Source organism: Bos grunniens, chromosome 26 (genome assembly GCF_055505025.1).
Source record: "Bos grunniens cultivar Pamir isolate PY7600 chromosome 26, Bosgru_T2T1.0, whole genome shotgun sequence".
NCBI classification, from domain to species: Eukaryota; Metazoa; Chordata; class Mammalia; order Artiodactyla; family Bovidae; genus Bos; species Bos grunniens.
This window is the reverse complement of record NC_141190.1, coordinates 28516269-28527672: the sequence shown is the minus strand read 5'-3', so window position 1 is coordinate 28527672 and position 11404 is coordinate 28516269.

Here is an 11404-nt window from a genome sequence, read left to right as displayed (position 1 = left end):
TCATAATGAGGAATTTAGACAGGTTGATTTAAAGGAAAGTAAGATAGTGATCACCAGTCTTAAACATGATTTGGCCTTGGTGTTCAGCAATTAAGTTTCTAGCTCCTTGGGATCGGGAGGATCTGAATGGATTCCCGCAAGGATCCTATATGAGTCACTTTGTTTTGATACATTTTTTAGCAACAGGTGTAGCACTTTGAAGTTTGTGGATGACGGATGATGAGTTTGAGAGGGATATGTTTGGCTATTTTCAAAGTCCGATTGTAGTTTTTAATTACAATGATAGTTACAGGTGTAGATATTAAGATATTACAGTTGTAGATATGCATCATCTGAAGGCCACAGATGTCAAGCAGATATGGCTCCTGTGTTAGAAGGTGGTCGACTGAAAAGTGATCACCTAAAGGGGGCAGCAGATGTCCATCTTCAGCTGAATGTTAACCCTATGCCAAAGAGAGTGCAAGAAAGAGCTAAACATCTTCAGGTTTGTTTTGAGCTTAGGCAAATGACTTGCTTTGGCCAATAGAATGTTTAAAAAGTGTTTATCATTCATGCAGAATCTTGAAAAAACTGCTTGCATGAATTCATCTCCTCTTGGAATCCTGCTAACATAAGTACAAGCTTAGGCTAACCTGCTTGAGGATGGAAGACCACAAGAGGAAGGAAATGTATCCTAGACAACCAGCCTTGAGCTAGCTGATTTCTAAACATGAGGGAGCCCAACCAAGGTCAGCAGAAACACACTACTGAAGCTGACTATAGACACATGGTAAGTACAGCTAGGCCTGGCCTAGATCAGCAGAATTGCTCAGTAACCTCACAAATTTATGAGAAATAATAAATGTCATTGGTGCTTAACACTAAGGTTTCATGGTTGTTGGTTAGACAGCATTAATGAGGTGTCAGATAACTGGTACACCTTCCATGGAAAGTGGTCAGTATATGTTAGCTATAGACAGTCATATTTCATTGATTCTAAGGTGCTTAGATGAGGTGCCTTCTTGAATTTTTTAGAAGCCATCTATAGAAAGTTTTCCCTCAGTAGCACTATAATTGCCACCTGGCTGACATTGACTATTATATCCATCAATTCTAAGATGCATCCTGAATTTTAAAGATGCCAAAATGCAGAAAGTATGCTTATTGTAGAAAATGTTATCAAGAATCCTCAGGATAGTTGATGCTTTTGAGTGTAGCTAGAACCCAACTCTTTGGAGCCAGAATATATTGCAAAAATGGAGGTTGTCAGCATGATACAATATAAAATAAGAATTTTAGGTTTCTAGGGAACAAAGGACCTAGAGAATGTGTGGCAAAAGGTAGTCTTTGTTAGAGCAGGTCAACACTGTCCTCTTTGACCTCCTAGATGACCAAGGAGGAGCAGATTGGGTGACTTGGAAATATTCTCTGAGTTGCTTAAACAGTACAAGGGCAAAGGCTTAAGAAACAAAGCTTTCTTTCACACTTACAGTTTGAGGTTATAAAATATGTCCCCTTGGGTCTCCTTGTGCTGAATTAGGATGGTGTTTAATTAAGCTGCCTATAAATGATGTTGGAACAGACAGGGAGAGTTTAAATATTACAATTAAAGACACTCATTTATGTTTTGCTTTTTATGTTTCCTTAGGGTTTGTACATTACACAGAGACAAATTATTATTTAATTCTATTATCTAAATCTTTTATAATCTTTGGTAGATTGGGCTAAAAGGGTTAATATTGGGCAGTCAGATTTGTAATGGATATTTGCAAAGATCACAAAATTCAATAGTTTCGTTTTATTATTTTATATTATTTTCGACCAAAACAGGCCTTAGGTTGAATCCTACCCTTAATTCCAGAATAATCTTCTCCTGATGAAGATAAAGCATATACTCCTTCAAAAAAGAAACCCCAAATTCTATAAACACTGTATGTAGACTCCAATGGTTACTGCAACCATTTCCCCCAAACTGTTTGAAAAAATGATGGCACTACATGCATCCTGAATGTCCCTTCATAGCAAAATCCCAGAAGTAAGCAGTTATCAGTCGAGAAATTAGGATACTGTAGTTGGGTGCTGAGCTTATCCTGGATCCTCTTTCTGCCAAGGGATTCCTCTTCCTCCCTTGTGTTCATGTCTAAGACGGTACCTTGAATTATTGACCTTGGGAATCAGGCTACTGAATTATTCCCCTTACCTAAAATAGAGCTTTGATTTTCTGCCCATATCTCTTGTGGCTTCCAGGAGGAGCAAATTCTGGTTCCACTGTATACTAGGCCTGTGACCTTGACTAAGTTTTCTGGTTTTGAAATTCAGTTCTTTTCTTTGTTAAAGATTTGCTGGTGGTAGTTAGTAATACTGCCTTATAATGTATGGTGAAAGTTAGGAACAGCAACTCTCCATAAAGACAAGACATAAAGAGGTCACTTCCCATTCATCTATCTTTATTTTTTCTTTTCTGTTCTGTTCTTTGGCGGGGGTGTGTTTTTTTAAATCCTGAGTTTTTCTCTCTGGGCCTGGGTACAGCTACCACACCTTAATGCCAAACATCTTCCTAAATGTCCAGATTTACTCCCTCTCAAACGGTAAGGGTCTGTGTTACCTAGTGATGGGGCACTCTCCTTTGTGATGAATTTCCCTGAATGGACCACCAACCTAGAGTACCACTGCTCATCTTACACTATGGCACAGTTTCTCTAACTGAATGTGTTCCTGAGCATCCATGGGCATGTTATGATCCCTTTCCTTTCCCAAGAAAGTCCTGAAACACACTGCCTCTCCTTTGTGGCACTGGAATCAGTAGCAACCAGGTAAGGGACAATGTAGATGAATCAGTGCAGCCCATTACTATTTTACATATGTGTAAATTGAGGTTTAAAGAAGCTAAGTAAATCACAGATTCTATAGCTACTAAGTGGCAGAGTCAGTATATAACCTCAGGTAGTGAGACACCACAGTTCTCTGTTTCCCTCCAAAAACCACAGTTCTATGTTTCCTTCCAATTGAAGCCATCCTCAGGTGGGCATTAGGCATTTTCAGACTCAAACAGAGTCTCAGGCAAACTGGATGTGTTGGAGAAGTTCTGAGGAGCTGAGGGGAAAAGGTCATCATGGTTCTGTTAAGAAAGGAGCTATTAATACACTTGTGCTCACAAATGATCGAATTTGGGACCTTGTTAGGGTTTTCTCAGGTGTTAAAAATCAGTAGAGTTTAGGTGTACTGTGGCAAATGACAAAGAGGGAACTAGATTCCCATGGTCAAGTCTATGAGCACCAAAGAATGAAACACCTTCTGGGTATACAGGGAAAGACAAGGCCACATGCCCTTCCCTCTCTTGGACTCTACCCTGTGCCCTATGGCATATGAAGCTAGAGGATATTTGTATGAGAGCCAGAGTTATTGCTAACCAGCAGAAACGTCCCTCCTAATTATTTGAAACAATGCTGCTTGATTAAAAAGAAGTCCTTTCAGTGACTGTAAATTAAAAAAGGGCATCAGGAATAGTATTTTTTGAAGCAAAACGTAGTGTATGTATTTCTGTGCTTGTACTTCAATATCAAAACTTCATTATCTAAAAACATAAACATTCAAGGAGATTTTAAGATGCTTCTATTTGCCTCTCTTCTGGAAACTTCATCTTTAGCTTTAAATTCTTGGGATATGAGGTCATCTAATAATTTCCCCTGCCTTTTGGCAATTTCAGGGTATGAAAACTATTTTTTCCAACACATGCTTTATTACATATAAAATAAATGCTTTTTTTTAACCTTTCAAAAAATAAAATTTATTAGGATGCATGTGTGGTCACCAGCTCTTACTTCAGAAACTGTTCTTGTTTGAAAGTCACAGAAATGAACTCTACTTAAAATGTAGGAGAGACATTTATTGGGGAGAAGGCAGCAGGAACCTCAACAGAGTTTCTACCAAAGCAACAGTCTGGTTCATGAACTTCTGAGTTTCAGACATTCCCTTACTCTTAGTATTATTAATCAAGATTCAAAGTCCTGAAAAAGAAGATCCAATTGACCAAGATTGGGACACCAATTCACATCTTGGCTTTTCCAGGAGATGGAAGAGAGGCAATATGTCCTTGACTCTCATCAGGGAGAGGTGGCAGAGGGAGGTTGGGCTTAGGTTCTGCCAAGAACTTTGGCAAATTACCCAAATTACACTTTGGAAAATTACCCACATAAGAGATGGGCAGGCTTTAGAAACAGAGGTAAGGGTTGAATGTTAACAAGTCAAGAGCAAAAAATAAATTTTTTTTCTAGAAAAAAAAAAATAAGGACTGTATATAATGTGTATGTGTGTATCTTGCCTTATATAATGCATATATTTCTGGAAAGCTTTCTTATTTCAGCTATAAAAGGGTAACCATTTATTTGTAATAATTTAGGCACTGCATCTCTTCACAGCTAGTAATGAAAAACAGAGCCACAGATTGATTTTGTTTAAAAGTTGAATTGTTCTGTAATGGCTTTCTCCAAGGGAAAGAGGCTGAATATGTAATTGAGATCCCTTGGGGAAGAGGATTCTGAGTTCTGCCAGCAGGAAACTCCTCTCTTGAATAGACCTTGATGGAAGATTTCATCACAGATCCCATCACTTCAACCAGACAATTATCCTTTAGAGACTGAATGTTCTGGCATCCCGTTTTTTTTTTTTTTTTTTTTTTTTTCTTTTTTTGTGTGTGTCTGTGAGCATGTGTGCGATTTTTCTTTGTAAGATGCATGTTGATTTCAACTCTGGCTAAAATGATTGATTTTATCCTCTTTTTCAAGGAATCATGTTTGTTAGCTGAGTGCCTGCTAAGAGCCTCTTTATTTTTCTTTAAAGTCTACTTATGCTGATAAGGATTTCCTTGATGGACACCAACTGAGGACACATTTTCTCTTTTCCAGAAAAGTGGGACGCACAAATCCCATGCTTGATATCTTGGTTTTCTTGTCCTTTCCTACTGATGAATCCCCTGCTAGCCACTCTTTCAGGCAATTCTAGTGGCCTTCTGATAAGACATAATCTGACCTGGTACTTAGGAAAATTGATGCTGTTATTTGTTTTGTCTGCACAAAGATTACAAGCAAGGAAAAAAGCTTCCTTTATCTCTTTCAAGAAAAATCAATAATTGGGGTTTTTGTGGCCATCTCTGAGAATCTGTGCTTAAGAGTTGGCCATTAAATGTGGCTATAACCAAAACCCGATGCCTCCAAGTGGTCTATAATCAAAGCCTAGAGACTAAGGGGGCTTCTAGCCCTAGGGACCCTGCATACTTAGGGATTTCAAGTCCCATTCAAATTTTATTTAATACAGAATGATAAAAGTTAGGGCTGAATTTGCCAAGTTAGTACATTAAAATGAAAACTAAACAAAAAATAAAACACTAAAACCAAACTTCCAGCAGTTAACAATGGAATTCAAAAAGATGTTTTTATTGCCAAAAGGACAAAAGCACATAATCTCAAATGAAAGGATGATCATTTATTTTGAATAAATTTAGTTTTATGAAAAACACATACTTTATTTTCTTATTTTCTCTTATATTTAAAACGTGCCTCATTGAAACCATCAGCATTACCCTCTGTAATGAAGATAAATCTCCCAAATTTAACAGTGAGTGAAAGAAGCTAGACACAAAATTGATCATGTTGCATGGTTCCATTTATAGAAGTGATATAAACAGGAGAAACTGATCTCTGCTGCTCTAGGTTAAGGCAATAGGTTTTCATCAAGGGGTAGATGGAATTATCTGGAAAGTAATGAGGGATGAGGGTGGGCACATTTCTAGGATATCAGTGAAGTTTTGTTTCTTGATCCAAGTAATGCTACATGCATCAATTCACTTTGTGAAAAGTTCAGCAAGATTTACACTATTTTATATGTATTTTGTGGTGTATCCTGCTTCAGTTAAAATAAATAAAAAATAAAGGCTATGACATTAAAGCCCTATGGTGACTGCAGCCATGAAATTAAAAGACGCTTACTCCTTGGAAGGAAAGTTATGACCAACCTAGATAGCATATTCAAAAGCAGAGACATTACTTTGCCAACAAAAGATCGTCTAGTCAAAGCTATGGTTTTTCCTGTGGTCATGTATGGTTGTGAGAGTTGGACTGTGAAGAAGGCTGAGTGCAGAAGAATTGATGCTTTTGAACTGTGGTGTTGGAGAAGACTCTTGAGAGTCCCTTGGACTGCAAGGAGATCCAACCAGTCCATTCTGAAGGAGATCAGCCCTGGGATTTCTTTGGAAGGAAGGATGCTAAAGCTGAAACTCCAGTACTTTGGCCACCTCAGGTGAAGAGTTGACTCATTGGAAAAGACTCTGATCCTGGGAGGGATTGGGGGCAGGAGGAGAAGGGGACGACAGAGGATGAGATGGCTGAAGGGCATCACTGACTCGATGGACGTGAGTCTGAGTGAACTCTGGGAGTTGGTGATGGACAGGGAGGCCTGGCGTGCTGCGATTCATGGGGTCGCAAAGAGTTGGACACGACTAAGCGACTGATCTGATCTGATCTGATAGACCCACTTGGCATTTGGAAAGCACTGATCTTGTTTGGTTTCCCTTTTGACAAATGAAGAAACTGAGGACCTGAGAGGGAAACTAATTCAAAGTCATGAAGCAAATCAGTGATTCAGCTGAGCATGGAGTCCAGGCTTCCTCAGCTGAGTCCAGGGTCCTTGCCATGCTGCAGGCCCCTTCATCCTGAGATAATCATTGTGCTGAAGGCATCTCTATCAGGCAAGGCCCAACTTCCGGAAGGTGCATGTTCAGGTGCTTGTACCTGGCAGACATTCATTCCATACTTACTGAGTAAGACCTCAAATGCATATTGTTACCAATCTTCAGCCAGGGAACTGGATACCTCTTGATAGTTAGCTTACCTCTGTCATACTTATAAATTGATTGGTAATTTTATTATCTCTTTAAGAAAGTATATTTTCCCTTCTTTTTCAAGAAAAACTTCTCTCTTTGAACTCTTGAAGCTCTCCAGCCATTCTTTTTCTTTCTAGTGGGTCCCCTGCCCTTCTCCTTACAGATATGTTCAATATCCCCTTGTCTTAGCAAATACAATTAAAAAAAAAAAAGGCAAAAAAAAAAGGCAAAAGTAGCCTATTTCTTTGTTCCTAATAGTGAGTAATATGTACTGGGTGTGCATCATGTGTGCACCTGCCAGCCCAGCCCACGACCAGGCAAGTTCAGATTCCCTTTTGAGTTATTTCTTTACATCTTCAAATTGTTTAAGGAAGACAGGTAGTCATTCATTAATTCTTCTCCTCATGTCCAGTTTTCCCCCCACAATCCATGGTAGTCCATGGTTATTTGCACTGGTCTCTGGACACTGTTTTATTGAAGGATGTCAAAGTTTTCTTAGTTGTATGTCCCTACATCCTAATTTTCATGGGATAGTTAGAGTATCTGCGATCCTGAAGCTCATATTAATTGACCCCTGTTTTAATTTTTCTTTTAGTTATTTATTTTAATTGGAGGCTAATTACTTTACAATATTGTGGTGATTTTTGCCATACATTGACATGAATCAGCCATGGGTGTACATGTGTCCCCCATCCTGAACCACCCTCCCACCTCCCTCCCCATGCCATCCCTCAGGGTTGTCCCAGTGCACCAGCTTTGAGTGCCCTGTTTCATACATTGAACTTGGACTGGTGATCTGTTTCACATATGGTAATATACATGTTTCAATGCTATTCTCTCAAATCATCCCACCCTCGCCTTCTCCCACAGAGTCCAAAAGTCTGTTCTTCATATCTGTGTCTCTTTTGCTATCTCACATATAGGGTCATCATTACCATCTTTCTAAATTCCATATATATATATATATATATATATGTGTTTTTCTTTCTGACTTTCTTCACTCTGTATAATAGGCTCTAGTTTCATCCACCCCGTTAGAACTGATTCAAATGTGTTCTTTTTAATAGCTGAGTAATATTCTATTGTGTATATATATCACAGCTTTCTTATGCATTCATCTGCCAATGGACATCTAGGTTGCTTCCATGTCCTGGCTATTGTAAACAGTGCCGTGATGAACATGGGGGTACACGTGTCTCTTTCAATTCTGGTCTCCTCAGTGTGTATGCCCAGCAGTGGGATTGCTGGGTCATATGGCAGTTCTATTTCCAGTTTTTTAAGGAATCTCCACACTGTTCTCCATAGTGGCTGTACTAGTTTGCATTGCCACCAACAGTATAAGAGGATTCCCTTTTCTTCGCACCCTCTCTAGCATTTATTGTTTGTAGACTTTTGGATAGCAGCCGTTCTGACCCGTGTGAGATGGCACTCATTGTAGTTTTGATTTGCATTTCTCTGATAATGAGTGATGTTGAGCATCTTTTCATGTGTTTGTTATCCATCTGTATGTCTTCTTTGGAGAAATGTCTGTTTAGTTCTTTGGCCCATTTTTTGATTGGGTCATTTATTTTTCTGGTATTGAGCTGCATTAGCTCCTTGTATATTTTTGAGATTAATTATTTGTCAGTTGCTTCATTCACTATTATTTTTCTCCCATTCTGAAGGCTTTTTCACCTTGCTTATAGTTTCCTTCATTGTGCAAAAGCTTTTAAGTTTAATTAGGTCCCATTTGTTTATTTTTGCTTTTATTTCCAGTATTCTGGGAGGTGGGTCATAGAGGATTCTGCTGTGATGTATGTCGGAGAGTGTTTTGCCTATATTCTCCTCTAGGAGTTTTACAGTTTCTGGTCTTACATTTAGATCTTTAATCCATTTTGAGTTTATTTTTGTGTATGGTGTTAGAAAGTGTTCTAATGTCATTCTTTTACATACAGGTGACCAGTTTTCCCAGCACCACTTGTTAAAGAGATTGTCTTTTCTCCACTGTATATTCTTGCCTCCTTGTCACAGATAAGGTGTCCATAGGTGCATTGATATATCTCTGGGCTTTCTATTTTGTTCCATTGATCTATATTTCTGGCTTTGTGCCAGTACCATACTGTCTTGATGACTGTAGTGTTGTAGTATATCTTGAAGTCAGGCAGGTTGATGCCTCCAGTTCCATTCTTCTTTCTCAAGATTGCTTTGGCTATTCGAGGTTTTTTGTATTTCCATACAAATTGTGAAATTATTAGTTCTAGTTTTTTTGAAAATACTGTCAGTAGCTTGATAGGGATTGCATTGAATCTATAGATTGCTTTGGGTAGTATACTCATTTTCACTATATTGATTCTTCCAATCCATGAACATGGTTTATTTCTCCATCTATCTGTGTCACCTTTGATTATTTTCATCAGTGTTTTATAGTTTTCTATACATAGGTCTTTTGTTTCTTTAGGTAGACTTATTCCTAAGTATTGTATTCTTTTCATTGAAGTAGTGAATGTTATTGTTTCCTTAATTTATCCTTCCATTTTCTCATTGTTAGCGTATAGAAATGCAAGGTATTTCTGTGTATTAATTTTATATCCTGCAACTTTACTATATTTGTTGATTCAATTCAGTTCAGTTGCTCAGTCGTGTCCGACTCTTTGCGACCCCTGGTGAACCACAGCACACCAGGCCTCCCTGACCATCACTAACTCCTGGAGTCCACCCAAACCCATGTCCATTGAGTCAATCATGCCATCCAATCATCTCATCCTCTCTCGTCCCTTGCTCCTCCTGCCCTCAATCTTTCCTAGCATCAGGGTCTTTTCCAGTGAGTCAGCTCTTTGCATCAGGTAGCCAAAGTATTGTATTTTCAGCTTCAACATCAGTCCTTCCAATGAACACCCAGGACTGATATTTGTTGATTGGCTCTAGTAATTTTCTGGTGGTTTCTTTAGGGTTTTCTATATAGAGGATCATGTCATCTGCAAACACCAAGAGTTTTACTTCTTGTTTTCCAATCTGGATTCTTTTTATTTCTTTTTCTTCTCTGATTGCTATGGCTAAAACTTCTAAAAGTATTTTGAATAGTAGTGGTGAGAGTGGGCACCCTTGTCTTGTTCCTTACTTTAGGGGAAATGCATTCAATTTTTCACCATTGAGGATACCCTTATGGCAGAAAGTGAAGAAGAACTAAATAAAGAGCCTCTTCATGAAAGTGAAAGAAGAGAGTGAAAAAGTTGGCTTAAAGTTCAACATTCAGAAAACTAAGATCATGGCATCTGGTCCCATCACTTCATGGCAGATAGATGGGGAAACACTGGAAACAATGGCTGACTTTATTCTTCTGGGCTCCAAAATCACTGCATATGATGAATGCAGCCATGAAATTAAAAGATGCTTACTCCTTGGAAGGAAAGTTATGACCAACCTAGACGGCATATTAAAAAGCAGAGATGTTACTTTGCCAACAAATGTCTGTCTAGTCAAGGCTATGGTTTTTCCAGTGGTCATTTATGGATTTGAGAGTTGGACTCTCTAAAGAAAGCTGAGTGCTAAAGAATTGATGCTTTTGAACTGTGGTGTTGGAGAAGACTCTTGAGAGTCCCTTAGACTGCAAGGAGATCCAACCAGTCCATCCTAATGGAGATCAGTCCTGAGTGTTCATTGGAAGGACTGATGTTGAAGCGGAAACCCCAATACTTTGGCAACCTGATGCGAAGAGCTGACTCATTAGAAAAGACCCTAATGCTGGAAAAAATTGAGCGCAGGAGGAGAAGTGGACGACAGAGGATGAGATGGTTGGATGGCATCATCAACTCAATGGAAATGGGTTTGGGTGGAATTTAGGAGTTGGTGATGGGCAGGGAGGCCTGGCATGCTGTGGTTCATGGGGTCGCAAAGAGTCAGATGCGACTGAGTGACTGAACTGAGGATAATATTTGCTGTGGGTTTATAATATATGGCTTTTACTACGTTGAAGTATGTTCCTTCTATATCTGCTTTCTGGATGGTTTTATCATAAATGGATGTTGGATTTTGTCAAAGGCTTTCTCTGCATCTGTTGAGATAATTATATGGTTTTTATGTTTCAATTTGTTAATGTGGTGTATCACATTGATTGATTTGCAAAAATTGAAGAATCCTGCATCCTTGGGATAAAGCTCACTTGGTCATGATGTATGATCTTTTTAATATGTTGTTGCATCTTGTTTGCTAGAATTTGTTGAGGATTTTTATATCTGTTAATCAGTGATATTGGCCTGTAGGTTTCTTTTTTTATGGCATCTTTGTCTGGTTTTAGTATTAGGGTGATGGTGGCCTCATAGAATGATTTTGGCAGTTTACCTTCCTCTGCTGTTTTATGGAAGAGTTTGAGTAGGATAGGTGTTAGCTCCTCTCTAAATTTTTGGTAGAATTCACCTGTGAAGCCATCTGTGGACCCCCGTTTTTAAATTTATAAAAATCGCACAGACTGGAGACTAAATTATATGATCAAGACTGTCTCTTAGTCACAATATAAATGGTCATTACGCAGGCCTTGTTCTCACTGATACTTGATTGGGCATGTGTGTATAG